The 16210-nt window shown below is 42.3% G+C and overlaps 1 pseudogene; it reads left to right on the top strand.

Moving 5' to 3' along the window:
• Window positions 1-831: 831 nt before the first annotated feature.
• Window positions 832-14695, top strand: LOC121508368 (annotated as a pseudogene).
• The last annotated feature ends 1515 nt before the right edge of the window (window positions 14696-16210 follow it).

The raw sequence follows: 16210 nt of genomic DNA, 5'->3' as shown, positions 1-16210 counted from the left end.
ATTATGGCAGGGAGGGGAAATGACGTATTTCTGGTTATCCAAAATACAGCAGCGTCATTGATGATGTCATTAATGACGTTTGAGATATCTTTAATTCACATTCTGCCTAGGCAAAATTGAATTACAGATATCTGTTATTGTCATTCAAGATGTGTGACGAGTTGAATGACGTTTTCGGTGACGTCGTTGCAGATATCTGTAATTCAGTTTCGCCTAGTCAAAATTGAATTACAGATATCTTGAATTAAAATTCCGCCTATTCAAAATGTAATTACGACTAGTCAGAAAGACATTGTTGATACCTAAAAATTTAATTCCGGATAGTCAAATTTAATTTTTAAATGTTAAAACGGCTTGCCATAGATTGGCTTCAAGAGCTGTTTGAGTCGGCCTATTGTAAAAAGACAGCTGACGTCACACAGGATTGGTCCATTTCTTTCTACAGTCTATGATCTGACCCGGTTGGTCTGCTGAATTTCTATATATTTTCTTCATACGACTCCAGACACTCCCACACAACAGAATAAACAACATTGGGGTTTTTTTTCCTTTGTAAACTGTCAGGAGATGTCCTAAATTATCATAACGGCAGCAGGAATGACTTTCCGATGCCCCTCCCCAAACTATGATAAAGGTATTAAACAAGCAAACGAGAGAGACAGAGAGAGAGAGAGAGAGAGAGAGAGAGAGAGGATTTGAATGGAAACACTTCACCCTCAGTGTAAAGTTTTAAAAGGAAGCTGCAGATTTCTGTCACAGTCCGTCCTGACTTCTCTCGTACAGTGTGGGCACTCAGATCAGGCACGACCAGCCGCACACAAATCGTGCACAATGGTTGTGCATTGTAAGCAATTAAGACGCACAATATGAGTTGACATTCTGCCACGACTGTCGTATGGTCAGCTTAATATCACAGTGTATACCCGGCTTAAGGGTTAACCAAGCACTTGTAAAGTACAACACTAATGCAGCTCACTATGATTTTATTTTCTTTCAGATTACATCCAAAAATGCCAGTCTTCCCTAAAATCTTTCCTTGAAAAGGAAACAGAGAAATTGTGTCAGGGCCCAGAGGAAGATGGATCATCAACTCCTTTAGACAAGATCTATACGGAGCTCTACATCACCAAAGGAAGCAGTGGGGAGGTCAACACTGAACATGAAGTCATTGAATTAGAGTGCAAAAGGTGTCAGAGTGAAGAGACAAAAATTAACCTCAATGACATTTTCCAACCTTTATCAAATGAAGACAACCCACCTCGGAGAGTTCTGACCAAGGGAATCGCTGGGATCGGAAAAACGGTCTCTGTTCTGAGGTTCACTTGGGACTGGGCGAGAGGGGACACCAACCAAACCTTTGAGTTTTTATTTCCATTCACATTTAGAGAGCTGAATGAAATCAAAGATGGGAGATTATGTCTCATGGAGTTGATCACCTACTATTTTATAGAAGTGCAGGATTTGGAGGCCTCAGATTGAGATCGTTTAAGGGTATTGTTCATCTTTGATGGCCTGGATGAAAGCAAATGGGATTTCAAGAAAAACAAGCTGTGCCGCAGCGTCACAGAGCCTAACACAGTGGACGTCCTACTAACCAACTTAATCAGCGGGAAACTAATGTGCAACGCCTCAGTCTGGATCACAAGTTGGCCAGCAGCATCCATGAAGATTCCCCTCAAGTATATCGACAGGATAACCGAGGTCTGCAGCTTTAATGACGAGCAGAAAGAGGAGTACTTTCAGAAGAAAGTGACGGACAAGGTTATGGCTCAGAAGATCTTCCAGCATCTCCAGTCCAAGCCCCTGAGAAGTCTCTTCATCATGTGCCACATCCCTGTCTTCTGTTGGATTTCTGCCACGGTTCTCCAGAACCTTCTGACAGAAAGTCACAAAGGTGAGCTGCCCAAGACGGTGACTGAGATGTACACACACTTCCTGATAGTCCAGACAAAGATGACACAAGAGAAGGATTACCAGGACAGAGAACCAGACAGAGAACTGATTATGAAACTAGGAAAGCTGGCTTTTGAGCAGCTGCAGAAAGGCAACGTGATCTTTGATGAAGATGCCCTGAGAGGCTGTGAGACTGACCAGATCCAAGCCGCCGTTTATTCAGGACTTTGTACGCAGATCATCAAAAAAGAACGTGGCCTTTACAAACATGAGATGTACAGTTTTATACATTTGAGTGTTGAGGAATTTCTTGCAGCCCTGTACGTCTTAGAGACCTTCATCGCTAGTGGAGTAAATCTACTTCCCAGACAGACAGGCGTGAAAATGGCAGGAGAACTTCCAATCATCTTCCTCCACAGGAATGCTGTAGATATGGCTTTGGCCAGCGACTACGGACAGTGGGACTTGTTCCTGCGCTTCCTGCTGGGTTTATCCCAGGATGAAAACCAGAGGCTCATTCAGAAAGTATTTGGATTCAAAGCAGGACGTCTGCTGAGCAACAAGAAAGTGATTAGCTACATTCACAAGAAGATTAAGAAACAGACTTACACTGAACATAGTATCAATCTGTTCCACTGTCTGAATGAGCTGGGGGACCATTCTCTGGTAGATCAAGTCCTGAAGTACCAGAGCTCAGGACATGTTAGTAAGATCCTGCCTGCACACTGGTCAGCCTTGGCCTATAGCCTGCTTATTTCCAATGAAGACCTGGATCTCTTTGACCTGAGGAAGTTCTTTAAATCAGAGGACGCTCTGGAGAGGCTGCTGCCTGTGGTCAAGGTCTCAAAGACGGCTTTGTAAGTATTAAACCTCCTAAAACAAAACTGCTACAAGGGTGGTTTCATGTAGGGACCTGGGCCCAGATCCAAGAACACTTGAACTCAAAGTCCTGTTCATTAGATCAGTGTGAACACTGGCATACTAGGGGTGAAACGGTACAGAAAAATTTCGGTTTGGTGTGTACCTCGGTTTTAAGGTCACGGTTCAGTACGTTTTCGGTATGGTGATTGAAACCAATAAATGAAAAATAATTTGAATTTTTTAATAAAATTGTATTAGAATAAATAGGCTGAGTAAACTACATTTAAGTTCTAAATAATGCTGCGACCTCCCTCCAAAAGTTCTTCAATGATTAAAAAGATTAATAAATAAATGCATTTTTGAAAAACTAGGTCATTTTCATTGATATATTGACATATTTATACCCATTCTTTAAACACTAAAATTTCCCAGCCAACTTGAACGCATCATTACACAACCGCAAGTTAGCTTATTAAGTATGACAATTAGCGTCTTTTTTGCTGATTTCAACATGGACTTCAGCACTCGACTACTTTTTTAACCAATGGGACCTACTACAAACTTTGGGGGAACTTTTCACAGCCCATCTTGGAGGATAACGAGGTTAAAGCCGAGTGAAATTTGAGGATAACTTTACCTATGACACAGCTGCAGAGTCCCTCTCTCACTCCTCTGAGGCTGATAGTTGGAGGTAAAGTTAATATGATTCACAGAGCTAGAGCACCATTGCTATACGGGTGACTTAAATGAAGCCGGCGGCTCTTCTAACTCCACACGCACAATCACTCTTCTTTGTTTGTTTTTGTAACTGCTCCTTCTTCTGTAATGACGGTTGCTGGCAGCTTTTAGGCTCATTGCCGCCACCTGGATTGAAGTGAGAACTCGACTTTATTTTAATACTCACTCAGACACATTTGTCATATTACTGTGTGCACCAAACCGTGACAGCCGTACCGTGACGGTACGGCATGAATAAAAATACCTTTACACCCCTATGATGTACCAAACTAAAATCTGCTTGATCCAGGCTGACCTTGCATAGCAGATGGATGCGCCTGGATCTGTGTTTCTCACTGGTGAATCCATCTTGCAAAGCTCCCATCTGAACCTTTTGGGCCTGGTTAGAAAGTGACAGGACCAATCAGCATTGAGGGGCAATACTTTCGGGCGCGGCAGAGTTGTGATGTAAGCAAGCAGCAACAAGAGGCTGGTGTAGATATGGTGACAGACAGTGTGGATGTTGCTAAAGTGCTAGTTTTAATCAGAACTTGATGACATTTCTTCATTAAAAGAAGAACAAAGAACAGAAGTGAGTTTTTTTCTTTCAAAAACCACAAAAGTTGAGTACTTGCATGTCTGTAGTCACCATGGTTACCATTATGCAGTTCTCTATGGAGTTAACTCCTTGGTAGCGTCTACGTCACATGTTTTGTTGCTCTGATTGGCCCGTAAAGATATGACAGATGGAACTTTCACCCAGTCACCCTCCAAGTTTTTTTCAAATCCTCTGCCCTTTCCCAAACGCTGTCTATGAGAGGTTTCCCAGATCGATGTGTAAAACACATTCATCTGGCATGTCAGGTTACTGGTTTTTATACCCTATCATAGATGAAGTGTCTAAACACCTCTGAGATCTTTGGCGCCCCCTAGGGGTGCCAGGAGCCCAGGTTAGGAGCCACTGATTGACTGTCAGGCTGTTCACACTGCTCGTGTTCTTGAGCATGGAACCACGTTCCTAATGTGAAAACAGTACTGGGGGTAGAGATGTTCTCTAACTATATTTTAACTGAACACTGTTTTGTTCTGCTGTTTTTTTACCTAGGCTGACTGACTGTAGGCTCACTGACAGAGGCTGTCGCTACATGTCATCAGTTCTCAGCTCTAAGTCGTCTGGTCTGGAGACGTTGGACCTGAGCAGAAGTTATCTTCGTGACTCTGGAATGATACTGCTTTCTGACGGCCTGGAGAGTCCCAACTGCAAACTCCAGAGGCTCATGTAAGGAGAGAACACTAGGACTTCCACTTTTAGGGCTCTACAGGGCGCTCAGACCAAGAGTCACTGTTTTCTATGGAGCACTGATCATGTACAGACGTCCAGATGTATATTTGCAGCAAAACGTCCGTAGGAGAAAGTCAAAGCCTCTGAGCCTCTGTATTTCTTACAGGTTTGAGCTTTGTTCTTCTTCTTTTGTCCAGTTTACATAGATGTAAGATCACCATGGAGGGATGTCGGTCTCTGGCCGATGCTTTCACTTCAAACCCCTCACACCTCAGAGAGTTGAATCTCAGCCAGAATATATAATCCAGGACGACGGACTGCAGCCGCTTCTAGGAATTCTTGACACATGCTCTTTGGAAACTCTGAGCTAACTTTCAAACAGCAGTTTATCATTTCTAGAAGTTTCTAAGAAACAGTGCAAATGTTCCTGAGGGAGGTGAATGTGGGAAAAATCTTTGAGTCATTAAATCCAATGGGTGCGTCCTTTAGAGTAGAGGTTTTCAACCTTTTCAGCCCGCGACCCCCAAAATGAAGGTGCCAGAGACCGGGGACCCCCACTGTACCTGAAGGTGGTTGAACAGCCAGGAACATTCTAGAATAGTCATGTGGAGACAAGGCTGCCCATAAGGGGGGATAAAGGGGGAGGTTACTGGGACTCAGCCAAACTGGGGCCCATGGAGTTCAACAAAACCATGGTCCACTGTGAAGTTCAGCTGTGAAAACCATATTTTATATTAGACCTGAATAATAACCATTCTTATGAAAGAAACAAACATCTTTATTTATTCATTTAGCCATCTTTAGATGAGAAGATTTTTGTTACAAACATAATTTAAATAGGTTTAAAATCCTAAAATTGGTTAATAATGGCAACAAATGGTAGAAAAGGTAGTGAAATTGGATTATTAAAGAACATAATGGTTAAAATTTGCAAAAATTGGTTTAGAACTGGCATAAAGGCAGAAAAAAGTGATGGAAAGGGTTTAAAATAGACAAAAATGGGTTTAAAGTGACAAAAATGTGCAATACGGGCAAAATTGGTGTTAAAAAAGGATGAAAATGGGTTAAAATTTGGTAAAATTCCTGTAAAGTGGCAACAGTGTTATCTAAAAAATATTCTTAGTTTTTTTAAGGCATCTGCTGACCCCCTATCAGTGTCTCGTGACCCCAAGGGGGTCCCGACCCCAAGGTTGAGAACCACTGCTTTAGAGAGCTCTTAGTTAGTCCACATCTTTGACCAGCCAGAGAACCAGCTAGACCTGGGAACACAGCCCTGAACTTAATCTCTGCCAAGATCCGATTCCCTGAGGGTTATGGGGTCACCCTGTGAAACCAGACCAACACTGAACCAGTAAAATTTTGGATATCAAAGTGTTCTGGTTTCCATTTCTACTCCACGTAAGATCGTCCAATCGTGCTTCAGTGAGCTTTAATTGTATGGAGGTAACTGGATTGGTCACATGGTTGAATGAAGAGGGATGTGAAGCATCAGCCAGAGCAAATGAAGCATGGGCCTCAGGGTTGTAGTTGTTTTTTTTGCCATAGTCAGGGGTCCAATGGTTCAGAGTTAGAGATCTGAACATAAAGAGCCCTGTCCTTAGTGTTTCTTTGGCAGGTTTGGTAGCAGGTTGGGTGAAGTCAAACATCACTGCCCCTGTATTTAAGCATTAATGACTAAATCTGTTTTCCTGACAGGCTGGCTGATTGTGGGTTTTCAGAAGTCGGCTGTGTTGCTCTCGCTTCGTCTCTGAGATCAAACCCCAACCACCTCAAAGTCCTGGATCTGGAAGGAAATAAGCTCAAAGACAATGGGGTCCACAGCCTTTCTGAGTTTTTGACTGACTCGCGTTGTAGACTGGAGAGACTGAGGTGAGTCCTAGGCTGCATGTCCATGACTGTCTTCTTTTTCACTGGCAGCGCTCAGGACCTCAGGTCCAGACCACTTCTGGTTGCTGACCAGTAAGTATGGAAGTAAATCAGTGCCATCTGAGTTTGAATTTAAATTTCTAAAACTGAATTTTTTTTAGCATCAAAGTTGGATTTTGAATTTGAAAACCATCAAATTAGCACCAAATCTTTTTTTTGCCACTGAATTTTTATCCAATGCGCAAAATTAATTCAGTGTAAAAATAATTCAGTGTCTCAAAAATTTAAGTTTTTAAAAATTCAACATCGAAAAAAAATTCAATGTTAAATAATTCAATCTCAAAAAATTCAACTGCAAAAAATTCACCTTCAGCATTAAAAGAGACCGAGTAAACCAGGGAGAAGCAATCCATCCCTGTCTCAATTGATCTAATGTCCAGCCAATCAGGTTACGCTCCCTCGGTCATGTGACCCAGACCCTCGAAGCTTAATCAGCAATGTCAGCCAGCGGAGGAGACTGTGCCTCGGTAAGTGTGTCTACTTTCTCATGAGGGGTCCAGCTGCAGACCTCCACTCTCATTTGGCTTAACGGCTCCTCCAATGTGAAGTGGAAGCCACCTCCATCATAGGATGGAAGTGAGGTTAATCTAATCCTCCTTTGCGGTCCCAGCCGTCTGATAGGCTCCTCCAGCTCCTCCTCTTCTGTCATAGTACGGAAATGATGGGCATATTGTGCGTTTAAGTTTTTGCCGGGCAGCTGTCCCTGTCTTCAGATCTTCAATGCTCCATTTCTCCATGGTGCCTGCTCTGATCGGTGCCCCGTTAGTGGCCATTATTAGCTGGACCATTATGGACTATGATTTTGTGCACCTGATTACGGCGCAACACCATAACTTAACTTTTATGTCCAAATAGCGGCCACCGTGACACCTGTGGAGACCGCTATTACCTGCCCGTGGATCTCCTGTGTTTTCCTCGGGGCAGACTGTTTCTCTTTCATGTCCACCCTCAGATACAGTCCCCTCTGTTATTCTGACCACAGTGAATGTTTGATCCTTCCTGCTGAATAGCGGCGTCAATTAGTACTTTTCTCTCCAAACTCCTAACTTATCAGCCCCATACTGCTGTGTTACGCTCTGACAGCATGGGATCATCTGGTTATACCCTAACCCTCTGATCGCTGTTTTTGGGGACAATTGGGGAGTTTAAATGGTTTAAAGATGGGCTACTGTTAGCCTAGCAGTGGCAGTCCGCTAGCTTTGCCTGTCACGTTTTTGCCCTTGTCTTTGATTCGTTATTAGGAGAGATTGTGTGGGCTCCCTATTAACCCTTTTTGGTTGCCACATGCTCACTATTCATCAAGGCGTGCTCCCATTGGCTACAGCACTGTTTTTATTAGAGAATGCATAAAACATTAACACAAATGGCACAAGATAAAATATGCCTGCCTAACGTAAAACAATGTCTTGAACGTTCAGATACCCTAGCATAAGACAATAAGCTTTAGACTGTTGGAATCACTTTAATCACATCATATGAAAAATAACTACAACTAAAAATGGTATCATGAAACTGACTTGGCAATGCCCCTGATTTTATTTTGTATTTGTTTTACTTCATATCCTGACGTCACTTCCTTCTGACGGTGGAGGGGATCTCAGAGTGGAGCCGAATGAGAGTGGAGGTCTGCAGCTGGACCCCTCATGAGAAAGTAGACACACTTACCGAGGCACAGTCTCCTCCGCTGGCTGACATTGCTGATTAAGCTTCGAGGGTCTGGGTCACATGACCGTGGGAGCGTAACCTGATTGGCTGGACGTTAGATGAATTGAGACAGGGATGGATTGCTTCTCCCTGGTTTACTCAGTCTCTTTTGATGCTGAAGTTGAAATTTTTGCAGTTGAATTTTTTTTTAGATTGAATTATTTAACATTGAATTTTTTTTTTTTCGATGTTGAATTTTTTAACACTGAAACTATTTTCGCATTGGATTTAAATTCAGTGGCAAAAAATTCCAGTGCTAATTTGATGGTTTTTCAAATTCAAAATCCAATTTTGATGCTAAAAAATTCAGTTTTAGAAATTCAAACTCAGATTGCACTGATTTACTTCCATAAGGGAGTCTCTGATGATCTGATCCACTGTTCAATCTGTTTAAATGTCTTCCAGTTTGGAACTCTGCAAGCTTACAGGACTCAGCTGCTCTTATCTGGGCCAAATCTGCTGCCCAGCGCTCAAGGAGCTGGACCTGATGTTCAACCAGCTGGGGGAGGCGGGGGTGAAACATCTTTGTGAATGGCTGGGTAAACCTCAGTGCTGTCTAAAGATCCTGAGGTGAGGAGCTTCTAAAGCCGTGTTTCCATCAGGGGGTCCGGTTTGATTCAGTTCGGTTTGGTATGGTTTGGTGCGCTAAACCCCAAAATAGTTAGCATTTCCACAGACACCCGTGCTCTCACTTGGGTGGGCGGGGCTGTGAAAGCATGCATGTGAGGTCACAGACAGCGCGAGTTTGCTGGTCCATCTGCAGAGTTATAGAAAGGATGAGTGAAAGAAATCAGTAGAGAATCAGCAGTAAACAGCTTTATGTCAGCTGAAAGTGCTTTTTAAAGAAATAACTACATTAATGATGTTAACCGCTGTCAGCACAGATCCTCAGCTGATGAATACGTGTACAGAGACGGTCATAACGCTACGTTAATGTGTGAATATATCTAGTCTTGAACAGTTTATACGGTAAAATATGAAAGTTTAGAGCTGTACTGTGAGAATTCATCACATTAAAAATAAAGTAAAAGCTCAGCTGGTGTTAAAATCAAGCTAGATTAAGTCAGAAATCTGGAGTGCGCTGATCTCGTTTTAAAATAGTCTGCAGCCTGAAGTTTTACGAGCCCGTTCAACAACCACAGAGCGATGTTTTCACAGGTTACCTAACGTAAGAAGTAGATTAATAACTAGTTACAGATAAGAACTGTTCTAAGGCTTTAAATTCACAAAACTTCAGCATTAATTTAGTTTCTCATCCATCGTGGATGGATCAGGCTGATGTGAGCCTTCAGGTTCTGCTTTGTGTTCTTAAAATCATCCAGATAAACGTCAGGAAACTTGATTTGTGGCCAGATACCAATATCCACAGACTGGACCTCCGTCGAGTCAAAGTATTTCCCATTTAGGCAGATATTAGTCCATTTTTCTCCCGTTTTTGCTCGCTTCTCACAGCACAGACTTCTGTGTTTGAAGCCCGGATGCGAGCAGCTGAGCCGTGTGCTGACGTGACGTCAGTGCAGCCCCTATTGTTGTGTGTAGCTCCACCTTTTTGGTACGGATAGGTAAGACTGGCACCCCTACGGAAGGGTGCCGAAAAGTGGGACAGTACGGGTGGGTTTTTTGAGACCCTTTCTCTATGGAAACGCCAAAATTAGCATGCCGTACCGCACCAAACTGAGCCAGACTGCTTGGTGGAAACGACCTATCAATGTTCGTCAATCAGTCCACTTACAGCAACAATATGTAACAACTCAGTACCATGTTCCTTGGCACCCATCAGAGGTCTACAGGTGTAACTACACTGTCCCAAACACACATAGGGCTGCCCCTCTCCATCAACAACATGCAGCTGACTGCTTCACAAAGTTCTCAGCAGCTTCAACTGTCACTCTCTGTTTCTTCAGCCTTTGTATCAAACAGCTCTGAGATGGGATAACTGGCTGCTTTTTAGCAGAAGGCTGGTGTGTGGACTGTAAAGATGTACAAACTGCTCATGACAGGATCCCGGCCCACTGCCAAAGATACACAGGGACGCTCTGTGGACATGAAAAGACTCGATTCTCCCTGTTGGAACTTCCTGTACAGCAGCCATCCCCAAATGGCTGCCTGCGGGCCACTTCCGGCCTACCATCAGGTGTCATCTGGCCCGCGAGACATTTGAGAAAAAAAAGACAGAAATTTTTAAAAATATATGCATTTTCAATATTAATCTTTTTAGGTGTTTAAAAGAAAAAAAATCACTAATTTATCGTGATCTTTCCACAATTATAGCAAGGAAAGGTCATCATACTATGCAATAAATGGGTTAGATATGGTACATAACGACGCACGGCAGAGCGGCAGCAGCGCAACTGCTTCTTCACCTCAGCTCTGCACACACGCTTTCCAAAAAGAGTCTGATACAGACTGCATGATTTTTTAGACTGAAGGAGAAGGATTATTTTGTTTGATTTTGATTTTTTTAAGATGAAGAATTTAACCACCGTGCGCAGCTGCACAGACTCTCATAGAGTCCAGCCGGGCCCCTCTGACAAATTTTCTGCATCTCAGGCCTTAATGAATATCAGAGGTTTTTGCCTTTTAAAACCAAACATCTATTCTTGTGGGGGATTTAAGCAGCTGCTCTCATGATAGCAAATACTTTCCCTGCGTAATAGTCTGTCAGCCACAAACGCAGACATGTATCTCGCTTTTGGAGTGATTTAGTTCAGTCTCCAGCCTGATATAATCACTAACTATAAAAATGTGTAATGCCAAACTAATATCAACTAAATTTACTTACATAAGATGTAATTTTACGTCAACAAGAAGTGCAATTATGGTCTTGATCACTTTCGTTTATACGGACATCCTGTGGCGTATTTGACTCCAGGTCTCATCAAACAGTAAAAATTCCTCTCATAATGATAGAACAAATTCTTTATAATCGAACATTTACTCCCACACAGGCTGTCCTATGACAGAGATCGGCATTTTTGGTCTTGATGCAGTGCGAAAAGGCATAATTACGCACAGAGATGTGCCACTTCATGATGCACACAGGGATGTCAGGGGGACTCAGAGTGAAGGGGCATGCTGAAGAACGACTGTTGTAGCTCAGACATGTGCTTAGAAGTCAAATTTTAACTCAGTAGGTGAGGGTTCATAGCTCTTTGAGCAGTTAGGGAAACATCCTACTATCTCTCTGGACACTGTGTACTGATCTCATGTCGGGTGAAATAATCTGGGGGTCAGGTCTGATATTGTGGACATTAGGTTTTCATTTTAAAGCCAAAAACAGTCATGCTGAATGAATGAATGTTTATAATGAATATTCCAGTCTTATAAATTTAGCATCAGTGGGTCACAAACATTAAAAATGTGAAAAAATTGCCACCTGATACAAGGACAGCATATTTATGACTAACCTGTTTAGATTACTTACAGGTAAATCCTCTATCTAAAGTAGCTAATTAACCAACACACACACACACACACACACACACACACACACACATATATATATACACACACGTTGACAAAATTGTTGGTACCCCTCTGTTAATGAAAGAAAAACCCACAATGGTCACAGAAATAACTTGAATCTGACAAAAGTCATAATAAATAAAAATTCAATGAAAATTAACCAATCAAAATCAGACATTGCTTTTGAACTGTGGTTAGACAGAATTATTTTAAAAAACAAACCCATAAAACAGGCCTGGACAAAAATGATGGTACCCCTAGAAAAGACTGAAAATAATGTGACCATAGGGACATGTTCAACCAAGGTGTGTCCTCTAATTAGCATCACAGGTGTCTACAAACCTGTAATCAGTCAGTCGGCCTATTTAAAGGGTGGCAAGTAGTCACTGTGCTGTTTGGTGACATGGTGTGTACCACACTAAACATGGACCAGAGGAAGCCAAGGAGAGAGTTGTCTCAGGAGATTAGAAAGAAAATGATAGACAAGCATGTTAAAGGTAAAGGCTATAAGACCATCTCCAAGCAGCTTGATGTTCCTGTGACTACAGCTGCACATATTATTCAGAAATTTAAGATCCACGGGACTGTAGCCAACCTCCCTGGACGTGGCCGCAGGAGGAAAATTGATGACAAATCAAAGAGACAGATAATAGGAATGTAACTAAAGAACCCAGAACAACCTCCAAAGACATTAAAGGTCAACTCCAAGGTCAAGGTACATCAGTGTCAGATCGCACCATCCGTCGTTGTTTGAGCCAAAGTGGACTTCATGGGAGACGACCCAGGAGGACACCACTGTTGAAAACAAATCATAAAAAAGCCAGACTGGAATTTGCCAAACTGCATGTTGACAAGCCACAAAGCTTCTGGGAGAATGTCCTATGGACAGACCAGACAAAACTGGAACTTTTTGGCAAGGCACATCAGCTCTATGTTCACAGACGCAAAAATGAAGCATACCAAGAAAAGAAGACTGTCCCTGCTGTGAAACATGGAGGAGGCTCTGTTATGTTCTGGGGCTGCTTTGCTGCATCTGGCACAGGGTGTCTTGAATCTGTGCAGGGTAAAATGAAATCTCAAGACTATCAAGGTACTCTAGAGAGAAATGTGCAGCCCAGTGTCAGAAAGCTTGGTCTCAGTCACGGGTCATGGGTCTCACAACAGGATAATGACCCAAAACACACAGCTAAAAACACCCAAGAATGGCTGAGAGCAAAACACTGGACTATTCTGAAGTGGCCTTCTATGAGCCCTGATCTAAATCCTACTGAACATCTGTGGAAGGAGCTGAAACATGGTGTCTGGAGAAGGCACCCTTCAAACCTGAGACAACTGGAGCAGTTTGCTCATGAGGAGTGGGCCAAAATACCTGCTGAGAGGAGCAGAAGTCTCACTGAGAGTTACAGAAATGGTTTGATTGCAGTGATTGCCTCAAAAGGTTGTGCAACAAAAGGCCTGTTTCATGAAATTGTTTTTTTAAAATAATTCTGTTCAACCACAATTCAAAAGCAATGTCTGATTTTCATTGGTTAATTTTCATTGAATTTTTATTTATTATTACTTTTGTCAGATTCAAGTTATTTCTGTGACCATATATATATATATATATATATATATATATATGCGAACATCCAAGAAATTTTAATGGTGTCAAAAAAAGATAATCCATGTCTGGCCCTTGACTTGCTGTCCTTGAAATATTTTGGCCCCCAGGAAAATGTAATTGGGGAACCCTCCTGTACAGCTAGATCCACCTGAAACTACTTAGGAAAGTGGAGAACTTACAAATTGTTGCTTTAAAGTTCCTCCTTTTGTCCCTGACAGGCTCACATAGATGGTAGTAAAAATATCTCAGAGCAACATTTAGAAACAGACCGCTGTTCCACTTTAAATATGGCACTCAAAGTGCTTTTATTCAGTCTCCACAAACGTGTTTTCATCAATTTGGGATTCTGATGGATTATATCAAATCAAAGATGTGCAGGAAACTCCTAGTGAGCGACTTTAAGGACCTGAGAGGTGATTACCAGGTGAGAAAGCCTACTGAAGTCTTGTTTTCAGCTTCTATTTTTTGTCTCTCAGGTTGTCTTGGCTGTCAGATAGAAGCTGTGAGGATCTGGCCTTGATTGTGGAGAAGACTTCACAACTCAGAGAGCTGCACCTGGAGGAGACTAGAAAAGGGGGGCCTGGTCTGGAACATTTGTATAACCTAGAGAAGGACGATCGAAACAGACTGCAGACTCTGACAGTCAGGGACTGGATTGGATAATCAGCCACAAGAACCAGGACCAAGAGACTCGGTTTCCAAAGACCCACTACCTACTACTATAGAGCTGTTTGGATTTTATCTGGCTTTTCTAAAGGAGGCAGAACAGGGGGAGGGGGAGGGGGTTAAGGATCTGCTCCACTGCTATAGTTTCTCTGTAAGCTTCATCCATTATACACTAAACAACAGTCTTCTCCTCTGTGTTTGCTCTGACGCCACCTTGTGGCAAAAGTCATGCAGCACATCTTTCTCTTCACAGGTTAACAACAGCTGCAGAAATAATGATCCAGTTTAGAAAAAGACACCAACACTGGCAGTAAAAAGGCTCAAATAGTCAGCAGAGTACAGAAAAACGGTGTAGGGAGGCGCTACACGTGATCCTAGGGCCGGGCAGTCTGGTTTAAAAATTCAAATGACAAATAAACTATTCAAACAGGTTTACTTTCATTTTATCAACAGCATGTGACAAAAGTAAAGAGAATTTTCCTCTACAGGTTAAAGCAGTGATACTCAACGTGTGGCTCTTTTATGTCTTCATTTTAAATATTATTCCTTCATTAACCATAAAAAAGGGAAACTTTTTTGCCACTTTTCACCCATTTAAGCTACCTTTTGCCATTAAATACTACTTTTTCCTTGTCTTATACCTATTTTTGCAACTTCTTTTTACAACTTTCATCCCATTTTTGCCATTTTCCTACTTTTTTGCCCATTTGTGTCACTTGTTTTTGCAACTTTTCCCCATTTTTTTGCCACTTTCATCCCATTGTTGCCCCTTTTCCTCCCCATTTTTGTTCATTTAAGCAACCTTTTGCCATTAAATACAACTTCTTTCCTTTTTTGCCCATATTAGTTACCCTTTTACATTTTTTTACCATGTTTTTGCCATTTCTGGACCATTTTTATGCCACCTTTAACTTGTCTTGTCACTTCTCACCCATTTTTGCTACTTTCTTAGCCTTTTTTCCATGATTCCTCCCCATTTTCTCCCCTCTTCACCCATTTTTGCTGCATTTTGACCATTTTTGCCTTCTTTAACTCATTTTTATTGCTACTTCTAGCTGTTTTTGCCTCTTTTCACCATGTAGATTGTGGCTCTAGCAAAGGTATTTTTCAGTCATTTGTCTCTTTGGCTGAGTAACACTGGGTTAAAGTGTCAGCTTTAAAAGAGTGCACTGTGGAGGGTTATTTACATGAACACTCAGGTTCTGAGTTTTTATCTGCTTCAGAAACAGACTGAAAGGAATGCTGATGTCTCTCCATGATCATTGCAAGGAAACAAGAGCATCAGGAGATTATTTCTGTATGTGTGTTTGATTGCTTGTCATCTCTGCCACAGGTTCAGTGTCAGAGGAAAAGACATTTCATTTTAATCCCTGAGAACACTGGTTACACATGAGCAGCATGTAAGTAAGGTCACATTCACACCACAGCAGTTTGGTCCTCTTTAAATGAACCCGGGTCTGTTTCCTAGGGGGGTCTGGTTCATTTGGAGTGGTGTGACAGCTCACATGAACTCGGGGGTCTCGGTCCACCTCCAAACGAATCCTGGTGCGGTTCGTTTGAGGTGTGAAAGCAAAGCGGACCAACTTGTGAACCAAAGGCAGGAAGTGGCATAAAGTGAAATGATTTATGGATAAATTCATGTGATTCCATATGTTCAAATACATGTCAGTACCTCGCTCTGCATCTGTGTAACCATGGCAACACGTGGTAGTCCATTTCTCTCATTGCCTTCTTCTACGTACTGATTCAGTGGTCTGATGTAAAGAACAGCATGCTGGGCAGCTCGTGTGCTTTCAGTGTTTATGTGATTAGAAAAAGAGCGGCTGGAGGAGGTGGATTTCTGCTTTTGTCTTCTACGTCTCCTTTTCTTCATCAGCGCCATCGCCACTAAAGTATGGCTGCTGATGTTCTCCAGGCGCTCCGGTTCTTTGACCAAGATCAGTGTGAAAGTGAACCCAACCACAGGAAAGAGCAACTATGCTGCAAAAAGCCCAAACCAAACCCAGTCCCCCAGACTATCAGGTGTGTGAAAGACCTAAAAGATGGAACATTTAGTGGACTGGGCTGCCAGAACTAACATCAAACTGAAG

This window comes from Cheilinus undulatus, linkage group 4, assembly GCF_018320785.1.
Source record: "Cheilinus undulatus linkage group 4, ASM1832078v1, whole genome shotgun sequence".
NCBI lineage: Eukaryota > Metazoa > Chordata > Actinopteri > Labriformes > Labridae > Cheilinus > Cheilinus undulatus.
Note: the sequence above shows the minus strand (reverse complement) of the source record. Positions and strands in the feature narration are given on the sequence as shown.